General features: G+C 45.3%; 1 protein-coding gene across 4 annotated transcripts in view; it reads right to left on the reverse strand.

The window, feature by feature from the left end:
* Kctd1 (potassium channel tetramerization domain containing 1) overlaps window positions 1-14,786 on the reverse strand; it is a 197,310-nt gene that overhangs the window by 81,443 nt on the left and 101,081 nt on the right. The window contains exon 1 of one of the 4 annotated variants that reach the window (XM_026783512.1): window positions 13,875-13,934. The exons of the other annotated variants lie outside the window; for them this stretch is intronic. The gene's annotated coding sequence lies outside the window, so the exon portion shown is untranslated. Of the gene's footprint in view, window positions 1-13,874; window positions 13,935-14,786 lie in introns of those variants that run through there. 4 annotated transcript variants of the gene reach the window in all.

Raw genomic sequence — 14,786 nt, forward strand, 5'->3', positions numbered from 1 at the left:
CCACCCAGCCACCCAGCCACCCAGCCACCCAGCCACCCAGCCAGTCATGGAGTAAGAGGGAACAAAAGATACAAAGAGAGGTAAAAAGACGAGAGGCAAAACATAAAGGGAAACAGCGATAATTTAAGTAAGAAAAGTTGGCTAGAAACAATCCAAGCTAAGGCTGGACATTCATTCATAAGTAAGAATAAGTCTCTGTTTATTTATTTCGGAACTGGGTGTTGGGCCCCTAAAGAGAAAAAAAAAACCTTCAAGACCCCCCTTTTCTATCTCTCTTAACATATAAATGGCAAATAGAAATAGCAATAGATATGACTTTATAGAGTACACACAAATATGTTTGATGTTAAAGAACCTGACCTAATATTAAAATTTATACCAGGGACACACAAGTTGGAGCTTTAGTACATGAGCTGTCAAATCGGAGCTTTAAAAAATAATTTCTCTCCACGTATTTGTTCTGACCTAATTTACAAGCATTTTACTTGCAGATATTTTGCCAAAACAGAATCATAGGTTCTCAGGTAAGAGACAGATTCTACGTGTATTGCCTGGCCAGATATCATTTCTTGATCCTATGGGCCTGGTCCGCTCCTAGCTGGTTGGTGGCCATCTGATGGCCTGGCAGGGCAGGATGGAGCTTAGCTGCATCCCTACCAGCCAATCTCTCTCAGAAGCTAACCCCATGACTCAGCTATGAGTCAGCATTTGGTAGGCGTGTAGACCTATGCTGTTGGCTGCTGATCCCGCAGGTTCCCCTCAGCTCTCCTTCATGAGAGTCAGAGAGAAAGAAGCAGCATTTGCAGAAGAAGCACCTGAGAGCACGATGCCCCTGCTTCCCGCACCCAGAGTGACTCATTTACTGTTCTGGGTGGCATGATGGGATGTCACGAGAGGCCTGCATGAAGCACAGTGGCATGGAATCCCTGAGGTCACGCAGAACCTTACACAGGAGAGAGGCCTTGTCATCAAGGAGAACACCACTCCACGGCTGGGACCAGTTCTTGACCTTTCAGACTCCTCTTTTCGTCTTGAATGTCTGCCTCTCCTGACCCCCAAAAGACTGCTGAGTTCTCCAGAGCTTGGCTAACGTGTTCCAGAGTTCAGCACCCTGATTGAAACCAGCATGAATTAGGAAATGCAGGCTGCAGAGATTGCTCAGAGGGTGAAGAACTTGCTGAGCTCAGATCTCCAAATTCCACAGAAAGCCTGATGTAGTAGCTTACATCTGTAATTCCAGAGCTCCCAAAGGGAAAGGGTGGGGACGGGAGTGCTTCCCAAGTCCATAGACCAGTCTAGTTTACAGGGAACTGAACACGAGACTGTCTCAAATGAGGTGCAAGGTGAAGAATGACACCCGAGCTTGTCCTCTGCCCTCTGCACATGGACCATTTTTTTTAACTTAGGAAATGCTACATTTTATAAATCTCATGCAACAGCGACCACCTTTATCTGGAAGAACAGATAAAGCCAGTCACAGCTTCACCTGCCCACTGCCACATGAAACCTTCCTGTAACAATGTCAACAAGACTGGTCAGTGTGAAAGCCTGCTTCTGTGGCGTGGGACCCAAGTGACAGGGGAGACTGGACATCATAGGGTTTGGTGGCTTTCGTCTATTTTAATGACCAGTCTTGTCAGTTCCAAGGTCTGCCTTTCCCACCGGAATATTGAGTCCTTGGAAAATGAGCCTTTTTCCATCATTGGGCCTTCCTTGATGGGTACATAGTAGGGACCCAATGAATAATTGTTAAATGAATGAACACACGAGAAACCTAGTCCTAAGTTTAGCATTCACTAACTACTGCTGGAGCATATTATTTAGCATTTCTTAGCCTACAAGCTTTTTGGGAGCATTATACAGTGGATATACTGAGTCTCTATGGAAACATATATATATGTGTGTGTGTGTGTGTGTGTGTGTGTATGTAACCATGTGTATATATACACACACATATATGTTTACACACACATTCATATTCATATATATATATATATATATATATATATATATATATAATCAGCTACTGTATTGCCAGCCATGAGGACAGGTTGCTCAGGGAGGAGGTCTACATCTTTAAACCAGCAATTCACAGATGCCTAAGAACCTAATTGGAATTACACTTCATGGTAGAGACAATGCTGGCATCAATTCCAAAAAAGTTACTAGAAACACAATCAAGGCCTGGATATGAATTCACTTGGTTTATGTCTACTTAGCAAGTCCTTTTGATTAGGTAGGAAAGGGAGTGTGGAGAAAATGACATCCTGCCTCTTGGTTGAGCAGTTTTTCACACAGAATGCTACCATTCTATGTGATGCACCAGAGACTAGGGTGGAATCCTTTCCAGCCAAATGGTCATGAGAATATTATTAAAACTATTATTGCAAAAAGTTCACAAAAATTAATGATGAAAGCTTAAAAACATAGACAGTTAAGTGTTTTTATTAATGTACTGAAACAAATCCAGACTGTACTTCGCTGGTATCAAACAGTCTGATGGGAAAATGATGCTATAAACCCTTTGCTAATAACTAGGAAAAGACCCCAGGGTGTCTCTTTTCTCTAGCAAGATGGGTCATGCCAAGCACCAAAGACACACTGCCAGTACCAGGAAGTCATTTTAAATCCTAGCTGGTGAAATCTGCAATATTTGTCTTTTAAGCATTTTTCTGTAACTAAGTCAGCCTCTCGTGACGTAACAGGGGAACAAAAGCTCTGCAACTTCTCCATTTTGGTGACTTGCTTGAGCTGGGACGCAAAGGTTGTGGTCGCTGGCTTACAAATATCCAGCTATTTCCGTGGTCCTTTGTCTTACTCTTAGGAGAATACTGAAAATCGGGAATAAATGATCCCCAACTTGCCACCCATCAAACAGCAGAATTTTCAAGCTTTAATCTATTAAATACTTACTTCAAGATTTTTATTTTTTAATACTGGGAATCAAATTCTGAGAATCAATTTCACTAGACAAACACTCTACCACAGTCCCACAGTACCAGTTTCATTACGGACTTAGAACACCCCTGAACACCTGTGAGGCGGTTTTCAAAGATTTCGGTTACCATGGTCAACTGTGGTCTGAGAATATTCAATGGAAAATTCTAGAAGTAAACAATTTGTAACTTCCAAATTACACATTGTTCCAAGTACTGAACATGCTGAGACCTTGTATCAATCACCCCCTGCTCTCACCTGAGGTGTGGGCCATACCCTCCCCTAGCACCTTGACTTCTAATGCCTTACAATTAGACCTTCATAGTCATAGGATCAATCCATGGAACCCAAGCAGTAAGTCCTGTGCTCATGTCATTCACTGAATAGCCACCCGGGAGCACAAGAGCCCGCTGCCGGGAATTCCGGTAAGCCAAAGAGAAGTTGTAAATATGTCCTTTGAAAGGCAAAGCTTTTCAGCTGTATTGACTTCGGGATTGGTTCATTTTGGGGTGTGCTGTCTCTATTTCAGGATTTAAAAGTGGAACTGCTTTATTTAATAATGGGAAAGAAATCCACTGAGGCTGCTGAGCTGACATCAAGAGGCTTCTGGGGAACTGTGCAGAAGGAAAAAGAATGAATATGACTGTTGCTGCTGCATCTCATCTAGAAAAGGGATGGCCAGAGTGCCTGGCGTATACTTCATTCCATGCAGAAGGCATTAAACATGCACAAATGTGTAGGAAGAAACAGCACGGCATGAGTCTGTGGCATTCACGGGGGGCTTTGAATACATGGGGAGGCTGCTACCTTTCCAGGCTCTGCTTCACGGATGAGAAGTGCCTTCCCCAATAGGCACCCACGTTAGTCATTTACATGACTTGAATTTGTCCCGCCCTTTGGTCATTCTACCTGAATCAATAAGGAATCCATGCAGGTGTAGCCTCTTCCTGCAAAGCTGCAGGGGGCGGCCCCCTCGCCTTCCTCGGTCTTTCCCTTGTTTGCTTTTGGGCTCCTGGGTCACCAAAGTGGCCTTTATTCCTTGTGCACTGTTGTCACCAATGAAAGGTCTACATGTCTGTGGTTGTCACTTCCCAGAGATGTTCTTGCAGCAGAAACAAGTCAGGTGACTCCCAGAGGGCTGAGTCATTTCAGCAGCGAGTTCCTGCTGGGCAAGTGCTGCCTGCCAAGAGCCAGCAAGAGAACGGCCTTGGTGGGGAGGGCCTGCCATCCCATGCCAGGAGCCAAATCCTTGCCCACAAAGCGCTGTGGTGTTATTAAACATTTTCTATTTGTCGGGCACTTTATGGTCATTTTTATTGGTTCTTTTACCAGTCACAACTCTGCATCAGAACTGTGTGGGGGTTTTTTCTTTTAATTAAATGCCTTGAGTGAAGTGGAAGAGACGAAAGGTTTTGGGGAGTGATCCCTCAGTTTGCCCAACAGAGAACTGGCCTGGTCACCATGAGTGTCTGCGAGCACCCCACCAGTGCAGAAAAGGTGGGGTTGGGTGTGTGCATGTTCATCTTTGTATAAAAACAAAAACCCCCAATCAATCTAAGACGGTAGCTTCCGGTCACTGGTAGCTGAAGTGGGACTGGGACCACTTCACTCGAATTCATTTTCTACAGTGTCCAAACCAGAGCCATGCCGATCACAGGCTGATGCCCATCCTTTCCTGCCTGCACACTCCTTCCTCCTTTCCCTCCCTCCTTTCCCTCCCTCCCTCCCGCCATTTTTTTTTTGTCACTGGAGAATGAAATCATTTCTGAAACATGCTAGGCATGCATCCTACCACTGAGCTATAGGCAGCCTTTACTTTCCTGTTTCAACTTTTAATTTTGAGACAGCACCTAACTCCTTTGCCCAGGCTAGCCTTGAGTTTTGTGACCCTCCTGCCTCAGGATCACAGGTCTGCCCCAGGCCTAGCTCCGTCCACTTTACCATGTTTACAATGTTAGTTATCAAGCTTCTCAGAAGTGCCACCGTATAAGAGGCCTAGATCTCAACCAGGAACTACAACTTTCCCCTTGCTTTCTGGGAGGTGGGTGAAGCCGAGAAGTTGAACTCTGGGAAAACTGGGTCTTTCCACCTGTTGAATGGGACCGGTTGGGGGTCGTGAGGGAGGTAGATCCCCCTCAGTGGGCATTTCCCCTCTTACAGAATATCGCAGGCTCATCACACTGTCAGGACTTACTACTCCCCAGAACACACATGACTAATTCCTCCAAAGAGAATTTCATTTTTATTTCAGTCACACAATATACACCAAGCAACATGGTTCAGACTTAGGGTGACTGCAATCCTGGGAACGTGCCAGTTTGCTGGGGCCTTTCAGCTTGAGTGTGCATACTGGTTAAGCATCCTGTATCAAATATCCAAATTGTTCTGAGTGCTGACCTGCCACCAGAGTGGGAAATTCCTCATCTTAAAGTGCTGGATCGCAGCGCAAAGAAATGCATGAAGATAGTACTATAGAATCGGCTCCAGGCTGTATGCATAAGAAAAATACGGAACGAATGTAAATTTCACATATATGTTTGAGTCCTACCCCAAGATATCCTATTATGTATATAAACATACTCTAAAAATACCAAAATGAAAATCTGAAACCAGAAATACTTCATGTCCTAAACTTACTGGATAAAGGACACCCAGCCTGTGCTAAGCTGAAGTGTTATTGCAAAGAAAAGCCTTGATATTTTCTTACAAATTATTTTTTCCTGCGTTTCCACATACTGTATAAACTTACAGCTAAAGTTCTCAGTTCTGTCTGGCCACCTTCAGTGATGTTTTTTGGAGACAAGCCAACAGTTTGCTCTGACTGTGATCAGTCATGAAATGAGGTGACCTTCCTTTCCAAACAGCCTACTGGGTACATAAAAGTGCTAACTGTGGCCCCCAGTGTCTTCTCTTAAGCCATCTAAATTCTTCTTCTCCAGGTTCCTCCAACCCTTGTGCATAGTAAGCCTGCTGCCTGGTCTTATATCCACTGATCTTATGACACACAAACTAGCGTTACCTGAAAGGAGAGAACCTTAATCGAGGAAATATCTCCACAAGATCCTGCTGTAAGGCATTTTCTTATTAGTGATTGATGGAGGTGGGCCCAGCCTACTGTGGATGGGGCCATCCCTGGCTAGTGGTTGTGGGTTCTAGAAGAATAGCAGGCTAAACAGGCCATGGGAAACAAGTCAGTAAGCAGCGTCCCTCCATGGCCTCTACGTCAGCCCCGCCTCCAGGTTCCTGCTCTGTTCCTGTCCTGACTTCCACCAGTGGTGAAGGGTAATATGGAAGTGCAGGCCAAGCCCTTTTCTCCCCACCTTGCTCTTTGGTCACAATGTTCGTGCTGTCATAGCAATGGAAAATCCAACTAAGATGGCGAATTTCAACAAACACATCTGTGAACCAATCACGGCACCGAGGGTGTAGTTCAGTTGGCAGGGTGCTCGTCTAGCATGTGTTAAGTCCTCAACCAATCACGGCACCGAGGGTGTAGTTCAGTTGGCAGGGTGCTCGTCTAGCATGTGTTAAGTCCTCAGTTCCCTCTCTAGTACTAAAGAAAACTGGGTGCAGAGGCCTTGACTGCAATCCTAGCATTTAGGTGATGGGGTAGAGAGGGTCGGAAGTTCAGGGCCAGCCTTCACGACGAGAAAATTCCAGGCTAGCTTGGATTACTCGGGACCCTGTCTTGAAACAATCCTTCAACCTCTAAGAGCTTTGCTGTGTACGAGTCTCCTTCACTTATGTCTCTCCTCTCTGTTATCACAGCTCTCACTTCAAATAATGTCATCAAAACCAGTGGGTGCTGCCAGAATGGGATCGTGACTCTCCTCTCCTCACCTCACCTCACGTTTCCTTTCCCAAAATGCCCAGTGAGACAGCTCGGGGGTAAAGGCCTCGCTGCCAAGCCTGAGGGCTAAGTTTAACCACTAGAGCCCACATGGTTCTCCTTTGACCTCTACATACGTGTGATGACATGCACATTGGCACACGTGTATACATATACACAAACAAATGCAAAAAAAAAACATTAAAACAATAGAGACCTAAGAAAAATTCGTGAAACTTAGTTATTACCAGTCTGAAAAAGTCTCCGAGAAAGAAGTCACCAGTTCTGGGGATGGCTTGCTATTACTTTTCAACACGTGACAGACACTGGGGTGTGGGAGGGGAAAATGGCACGACCATAATCAGTTCCTAAAGTTCCTGCTACTTTTATTTTGGTCTGTTTCCACAGCAACGTGTTTTTGAATTGCTATCTCAAGCCACTGAAAAATAAATATTCTGTCCTCCTTTCTCTCTCCCTTCTCCTCTCCCCCTCCTTCCTTCTATCCCTCTGCCCTCCCATCTCTCTCCTAGAAGGAAAAAAAATACAATAAGATTTTTGTTCAAGATGAAAGAAAATGCCTAAAATATCTAAAACCTATTAAGATAAGTCTTATCTGAAAGGATGCTAAAAACTAGAAGCTATAATATTCTAGATGAGCTATCTTACTAATGAAACCTAAAATCTAAAAGCCCACGAACTTCTCCTACAAGGACTATACTGGCCCAGTTTCATGGACTTTTGAAGGGCAAACTGAAAGCAATAAATCCCTGCACTGTCACATCAATCAGTTCTATTTTATGAGCACACTTGGTCACACTAAACGAAGGCACAAGAGCTCAGGCATTGGTTGGTGGTGTTCCATTAAGAGTCACCCTGGCGCTGGAGTCTATTCGCACACTGCCGGGACACCGCACATCAAATGCACTTCTCATCTACAGTGTAGCCAGTGCAGAAGGTGGCGTCAATTCTAACTTCCAGTTAGAAAACTGTAGTCCATTTACGCATTTGAGAAATGCCAACGGTAGAAGATGAGGTCCAGATCAGTAGAAACTCTACTCTGGAGTAAGAAATTAGTCGACCTTTAAAAGTGATCGCTATAACAATTTTCACGTCTTAAGAACACCAGTGTGGGGCTGCCGAGAGGGCTCAGTGGATAAAGGCGCTTGTGGCCAAGCCCAAAAACTAGAGCTCAGGCCTCAGAACCCACAGGGTAGAAGGAAAGAACAGACTCCTGCAAGCTTCCTTCTGACCTACACACACACACACACACACACACGCACGCACGCACGCACGCACGCACGCACGCACATATTTAACACCTATTCACACACACAGAGATAAATGTTAAAAAAAAATTAAAGGCATCCAGTATGATGAACCTCTAACCCCCCAATCGTATAAAAAGACTTTGTCTAAGCCATTGCTGCTGAATCACTCGAGTCTGGGCAGCAGTTCTATCCATCTGTGGTCCCTTTAGCCTTGAAAACCACACGTTCCTACAGAGAGAAACAGGAGAGGTCTGCAGAGCAAGCCCAGGGGGGCAGAGTGAACTCCTCTTAGGCACCTGGGCAGAGCAAGCCCAGGATGGGAGAGTGACCTCCTCGTAGGCGCCTAGTCAAATTTTAGAGGGAATCAAGCCAGCTAAAGATGGCTTCTGTGATATAAATGGGGAGAGGTCAGAGAGCTCCAGAGGGTCACAGGCTACAACAAAATTTTGCCGTCTATCAGGAGGCCCATGGTCTCCCGTGATCCTGTCCAGTTCATAGAGAAGAAAGTGCGAGGTCGCTCTTCAGCCCCGGAACAGCAAAGACTGGCATGGGGCTTGACTCAAAAATCGCATTTTCCCCCACAAGCAATACTTGGTGCTTACAAAATGATAGTAACTATTTCTAGAATGTCTTGAGAAGCGATCTTCAATCTTCTCTTTTCTTTCTTTTCTTCTTTCCTTTGCTGTTTTGTTTTGTTTTTGAGAAAGGATCAAGCCCAGACTGGCCTTGAACTCACTATGCAGCTGAGGGTAACTTTGAACCCTGATCTTCTTGTCTCCATCTCTTGAGTGCTGGGTTTATAAAGCATGTGCCATCACACCCGGTTTATTCTGTGCTAGGAACTGAACCCAGGGCTTTATATGTGCTAAGCAAGCCTTCTACCAATGGAGCCACATCCCTAACCTAACTGAGAACTTTTCCAATGGTAATTAATTTAACCCCAATGGACATCCCATTTGCTAAGGAGGAGATGGCCCCCAGGGAGTGGAAGGCAGAGCTGCCAGCAGGTCTAGGGTCTAGCTGTGGGACTGGTCCTAACTGTTCTGTCATTCGGTCTCTCAAGGGTTTGTTCCAGTCCCCAGATCCAGCAAAGCCCATGTGTGTCTGCCAATCATAGGAAAAGATATTTGCATTCCCTACATTTGTATATACTTATATTTTAGTGTTGTGTAAAATCAGGTTGTCAAGGGAAACCCCCAAGCCTGAGATGTGATTTGATATACCATGGTCTTTTCTTTTATAAGTTGATAAGAAATTTGGCACCAATATACCGCGTATTTCAACCTCTGAGTTCAAATCCCAGCTAGGTTACCTGATGGTCATCAAGTCGGTCAACACCCACTAGCCTTGTCCCGCAGTAAACTATAAAGCAGGGCTATAGCTCTGTGAGCCCCGGGCAAGCGACCAGCTCAGTACCCAGCAAAACCCCCAGTGAACAGAAACCATTTAGGGCTCCTGTCGAGATAAAGGTGCGGACCAGGTCAGTACGGTGACTTTCCACACTGTATGGTTTGGGTAGGGAATGCCTGCCTCCTTCCTAAACTCATCAGCTGGAGGCTTCAGATGCTTAGCATGGTTTTCGGAGGTGCTGGGACTTCAGGAGGTAGTACTGTACTGGTAAGTCCCTGGGGATATGGCCTTGGGGCTATGATCGTACCCTACCCTTTCACTGACTGCTCAGTGAGAGGCTGGGAGCTCTTAAACCAGGACACCATCATGAATTGAGCCCTGTTTGTCCCTGCAGCCTATAGCCCAATGAAACAAGAACCCAGCACTTCTATTTTTCTTCCTGCCATGATCTGGCTGGCTAGTCTACTCTGTGACCCATGACATTGGGAAGGTGGAAAACACTCACATGCCTGCAAGTCAGCCCTTAACAAACAGTGTTAGAAACAGGAGCAAGCAAGGGAATCGGAATTAATCATGCTCAGGAAGCATGCTCAAAGTAATTACTTCCCAGACCATAACACAATGAAGGATTGTTCTTTTAAAGTACCACATGCAAGCTGGGCGTGGTGATGCACACCTATAACCCGAATGCAGCACTCAGGAAGTTGAGGCAGGAGGATAGCCACAAGTTCGAGTCTACTCTGGGCCACATAGCAGACAGTTCCAGGCTAGCTTGGGATTATACATAGTGAAACCCTATCATAAACACACACACACATACAATCAAATTTATTTGTGTGCATGTGCATAAAGATTATGAAAATTTTTATAAAAGAATAAGGTAGACAAATCTATAGAGACTACAAGATTTTAAATATTTATTATATTTAATGCTAAGTCTATAAACATATTATACATGTTTTAATGTAGCCTCCTAGCTTTGCCGAAAGGCTCCAAATGGAGCTGAGCTGTCAACAGTGGCTCCCTCTCCATGTGTCCAGAAAGAACCAACTAGGGAAACACTGAACTAGCTACATTAACTTTGACTACAGGCATGAAGTAAAACCGAAGATTGACAATTACAAGCTTCCCAAACTGTCCTGACATCTTAATGTGGTAACTGAACACCTCGTAAAGGAAGTGACATCCTGGGTCAGCCGCTCTTCTCTCCGGGGCCCTGCCCCCATACGCCATCTTAAATCTGTCAGCCCCTTCCTGTGGCACATTCTTGCCCCCTCCTCTCAGGCCCAATTACAACAAGCCTTTCAGAGGTCACTGCCAGGCAGCGGAAAGCTGCAGTTTCAGGTGTGAATGAGGCCTGGTGCTCCCAGACAAGGTTTGTTCTCATGGGGGAGGGGTCTACCAGCATGGGGTGCTCAGTATTTCAGGGGAGATGGGCTGGGAACTGAGGGTGGAGGCTGGAAGGGCTGGGGGAGTCAGAATAAAACAGCTCTTCTAGCCAGTCTTCCTTTTCCCCCTTCAAGGTCACAGGAAGTCTCTCAGTTATTGGGGTGTCTCTAAGGGGTTCACCATGAGAGACTGACACCATCCTCACTGTCCTGTGCCTCAGAGGATTAAAACAACCACTCCAATCACACAGCTCAGAATGTAGAGGGTCTCTAGAACAAGAGTATTCCCCTGGGACTGACAATGTGGGAAGCCCTGTGCTAACAGGGGAGCACCTACAAGCAGTTCAAGGATTGCTCAACGCTGCCATCTGCTATTTCTACTTTTATAATTACAAAAAAAAAAAAAAGCCATTATCTAAGACTTGAACAAAATTTAAGCTATGATGTAAGGGGAAAAAATGCCACTAAGTTCACTCTTAAATACAGATAGCTCTCCCTCTGGCTGGAAAGGTGTGGAAAGGTAGCCTGACAAGGAAATGTGGGTCAGAGGAACTGGGAGAACTATAGAAAGTGTTTAAAGCCGCCTCGCCCGATAAGGTCTGGCCTTCTGAAGCCCACTACATCAAGCCTTCCCACCCAGTTACAGTCATGGACACGAGCAGATCCCACCATCATGGCCTTTGCTGTACGAAGGAATCTTCCAGGACATCGCTGCTCATTCCTCATAGACCACACAGAATCCATCCCACACCATTCAGTCTGTCCTCTCTGGAGGGTGGGAAAGAGCAGGCCAAGAGGAAGCTACCTAAGCAAGAAAGTCCAAGAGACGTTTCCAGAAGCCAGGCTTGAAGAGTCTACCCATTTCTAGTGTATTTGCGACCACATGGTCTGGACCTCATTCCCCTTTGTAACACACAGTAGGACACTGAATTGAATTCAGCATCATAAAACATAAAAGTGTTACATAAAATGGCACTTCAGCTGTAGGAATGGCTCTGTGAAGTGTTGTCATGAGCATAATGGTCAGACCCCTCAGAAAAGCCAGGCCCAGGACAGGTACAGCATCAGCAGTGGAGGAGACAGCCACAAGAGAACACTACATGTGACTGGTCGGCCAGCTAGACAAACCCGTGAGCTCCAGGTTCCATGAGAGACCTGAGTTCAAAAACTAAGGTAGAGAGCAAACAAGGAAGGCGAAGTCAACCTCTGGCCTAACACACACAAACACACACACACACACACACACACATTCACAGAACACACATGCACACACACAACACACACACATATACACACACATTCACAGAACACACATGCACACATACAACACACACATATACACACATTCACAGAACACACATGCACACACAACACACACACATACACACACATTCACAGAACACACATGCACACACAACACACACACATTCACAGAACACACATGCACACACACAACACACACACATACACACACATTCACAGAACACACATGCACACACAACACACACACAAACACACATTCACAGAACACACATGCACACACACAACACACACACATACACACACATTCACAGAACACACATGCACACACAACACACACACCACACACACACACACAAACACACATATCACATACACACATACACAACATACACACAATGGGCCACTTCAAAGACCTAAAACTACATTTTATTTTTTCACTTTAGTTTATTAAGATCAATCATATTCCTTCTGAAACAATGAATTCAATCACACCATTCCTTATGTATTATTCTCCAAAGAAGCTTTCACCCAGTTCTTCACCAATCAGTTTAATGCAGCGAACTTTAAGCAGAGAGAGAGATCACACCGCTTATAGGAAACAAAGCCTGGTCTCACGCTTGCTCTAGGAGCTGTAGTATAGGCGGTTAACGAGGAATTCCAACAACAGTCAGCTTTGGAAATGGCAGGTACAACACCAAAAGATAACCTGAACCCAAGGACTTTGGAGCTAAAGTGGGCTTCCTTGGCTGCAAAGGCCGCCTCCAGTGACCTCCCAAGTGACCTCCAGTTCAACTGGCAGTTCCAAAAGGAGTTTCTCAGACTAGAGGAGGGGGCTTGCCTCGAATGCATGAAGCTGTAGGTTCAGTCCCCAGCGTCACATCAGCTGGGTGACATGGTGTATACCTGTGATCCCACTTCAGGAGGATCAAGCTTACTCTTGGCCTCAGAATGAGTGCAGGGCCAGCGTAGGCTCCATGAGGCTTGTCTCAGAAAATCAAAAGGGATGCAAGGCTTCTCTCTGTTCAAAATCTACTTAATAACAACAAGTGGGTGTCTTTAGGGGTATTTTATTTCAAATCAAAGTGATAAAAACATTAAATTTTACATTAGGAGTACCCAGCCTGTGGCCCAGGACAGCTGTGAATGCAATCCAGCAAAATCTTACTTAAAATGTTAGGAGATTTAGGGGTTGGGAGGGTTAACCATGAGCTTTGTGGATGACAACGAGGCTCAGAGAAGTTCAAAGATGACACGCAAGCTCCTGTTTCTCAGCACATTCTTCTTTTCCTAGTTCATATATCTGCTCTAATGCAGTGAGCTGCGGTGTCCCTGGTTCTGGTGGCGCGCCCCTGTAATTTTAGCTGCTCAAATGCCTGAGACAGGAAGCTGGAGACCAGCCTGAGTAACACAGTGAGATGCTACATCATCCACAGCAATGAAAGCAAAATAACACTAATAATATCCCTAATACTTGATAGAAATATTAGTATGTAAGCGTACACAAAGGAGGATATAAAGCTAGATTACCTTCTTCCAAACAACAGTTGAGAGTACCAGTCAAGTATGATGCTGCTACCTGTATCCTTAGTGCTTACAAGACAGAAAGAGGAGGTGTAGGAGTGAAGGCTAGCCTGGGCTACAGGAGGCCTTACACCCTCCATCACCTTCTAACATTTTTCCTTTTGATCTGGTTTTAATACGAAATGAGACTGAAATCTCGCCAAGGAGACTGCCTGCCAAGTAGAAAACTGATCAGTTTATAAACTCCTAGCATAAAGCTGAAATAGTCAACACTCAGAATAAATAAATAAATATTTTTTAAAAAGAGAAACTACTTACTGAATGACAAAACAGCTCTGTACTTCTGCACAGCACAGGTAGTTCCTCTGCCAGTTTGAAATTTCCCTAAAAGAGCAAGCATCCTACTGTTGAAAAGGGAAGGTAGCCACAAACCATACTTAAAAAAAAAAAAACACCAGAAAAACACAGTTTTTAAAGAGGCAATTAAGCCTAATGCTGCCAAGTGGTCAGTGCGAGAAGCCTTGTTTCCATCACTGTCCTTCCTGCCTGCACAAACTCTCACCTCCTAGTCTTCCAACCCATAATACAACCTGGGAGTCGGTTTCAGTACATCAAATTCACACTTCTGTCCATTGTGTCACACAAACGCGGCACACGGCAGCTCCTCCAACACGGCAGCACAGAATGAGAGCCGACTCCAGGAGCCAGGTGTTGTAGGGCACACCTGGAATTCTAGCACTTAGGAGCAAGGGCTCCACCACTGGCAGTTCTAGGCCAGTTTGGGCTACACGGCACAGCCTTCTCTCAACAGCACTGCACCCCCAAACGCAACAGTGATGTTAGCCTCTGGCTTCTTCCAGAGGTGAATTGGAGGGCTATGTGTGTGTCAGCTAGGTGGCTGCTCCTCTGTCTAGCTTGTGTATTGTAAGGACCAACTCAAGAACACGATGAGGCAGGTCACACAGAAAGAGGGTACTCACCCCACCTGAACCTTTATGCTACTGGACTTCTACTTACTGCATTTCTTTAAAAGTATTTCCAGAATTAATCTGGACTAGAGCCAAGCAAGTGTAACCAGACACCTTGGTCACAAGTTGGAAGTACTCTGGATGTTGGGGGGAGAGGGACACACATACACACATTAGAAAGGAGACAGACAGACAGACAGACAGACAGAGACAAACAGAGAGAGACAGAGGCAGGGTGAGATACAAAGAGAGTGAGAGATAC

This window comes from Microtus ochrogaster, chromosome 18 (assembly GCF_000317375.1).
Source record: "Microtus ochrogaster isolate Prairie Vole_2 chromosome 18, MicOch1.0, whole genome shotgun sequence".
Taxonomy (NCBI): Eukaryota; Metazoa; Chordata; class Mammalia; order Rodentia; family Cricetidae; genus Microtus; species Microtus ochrogaster.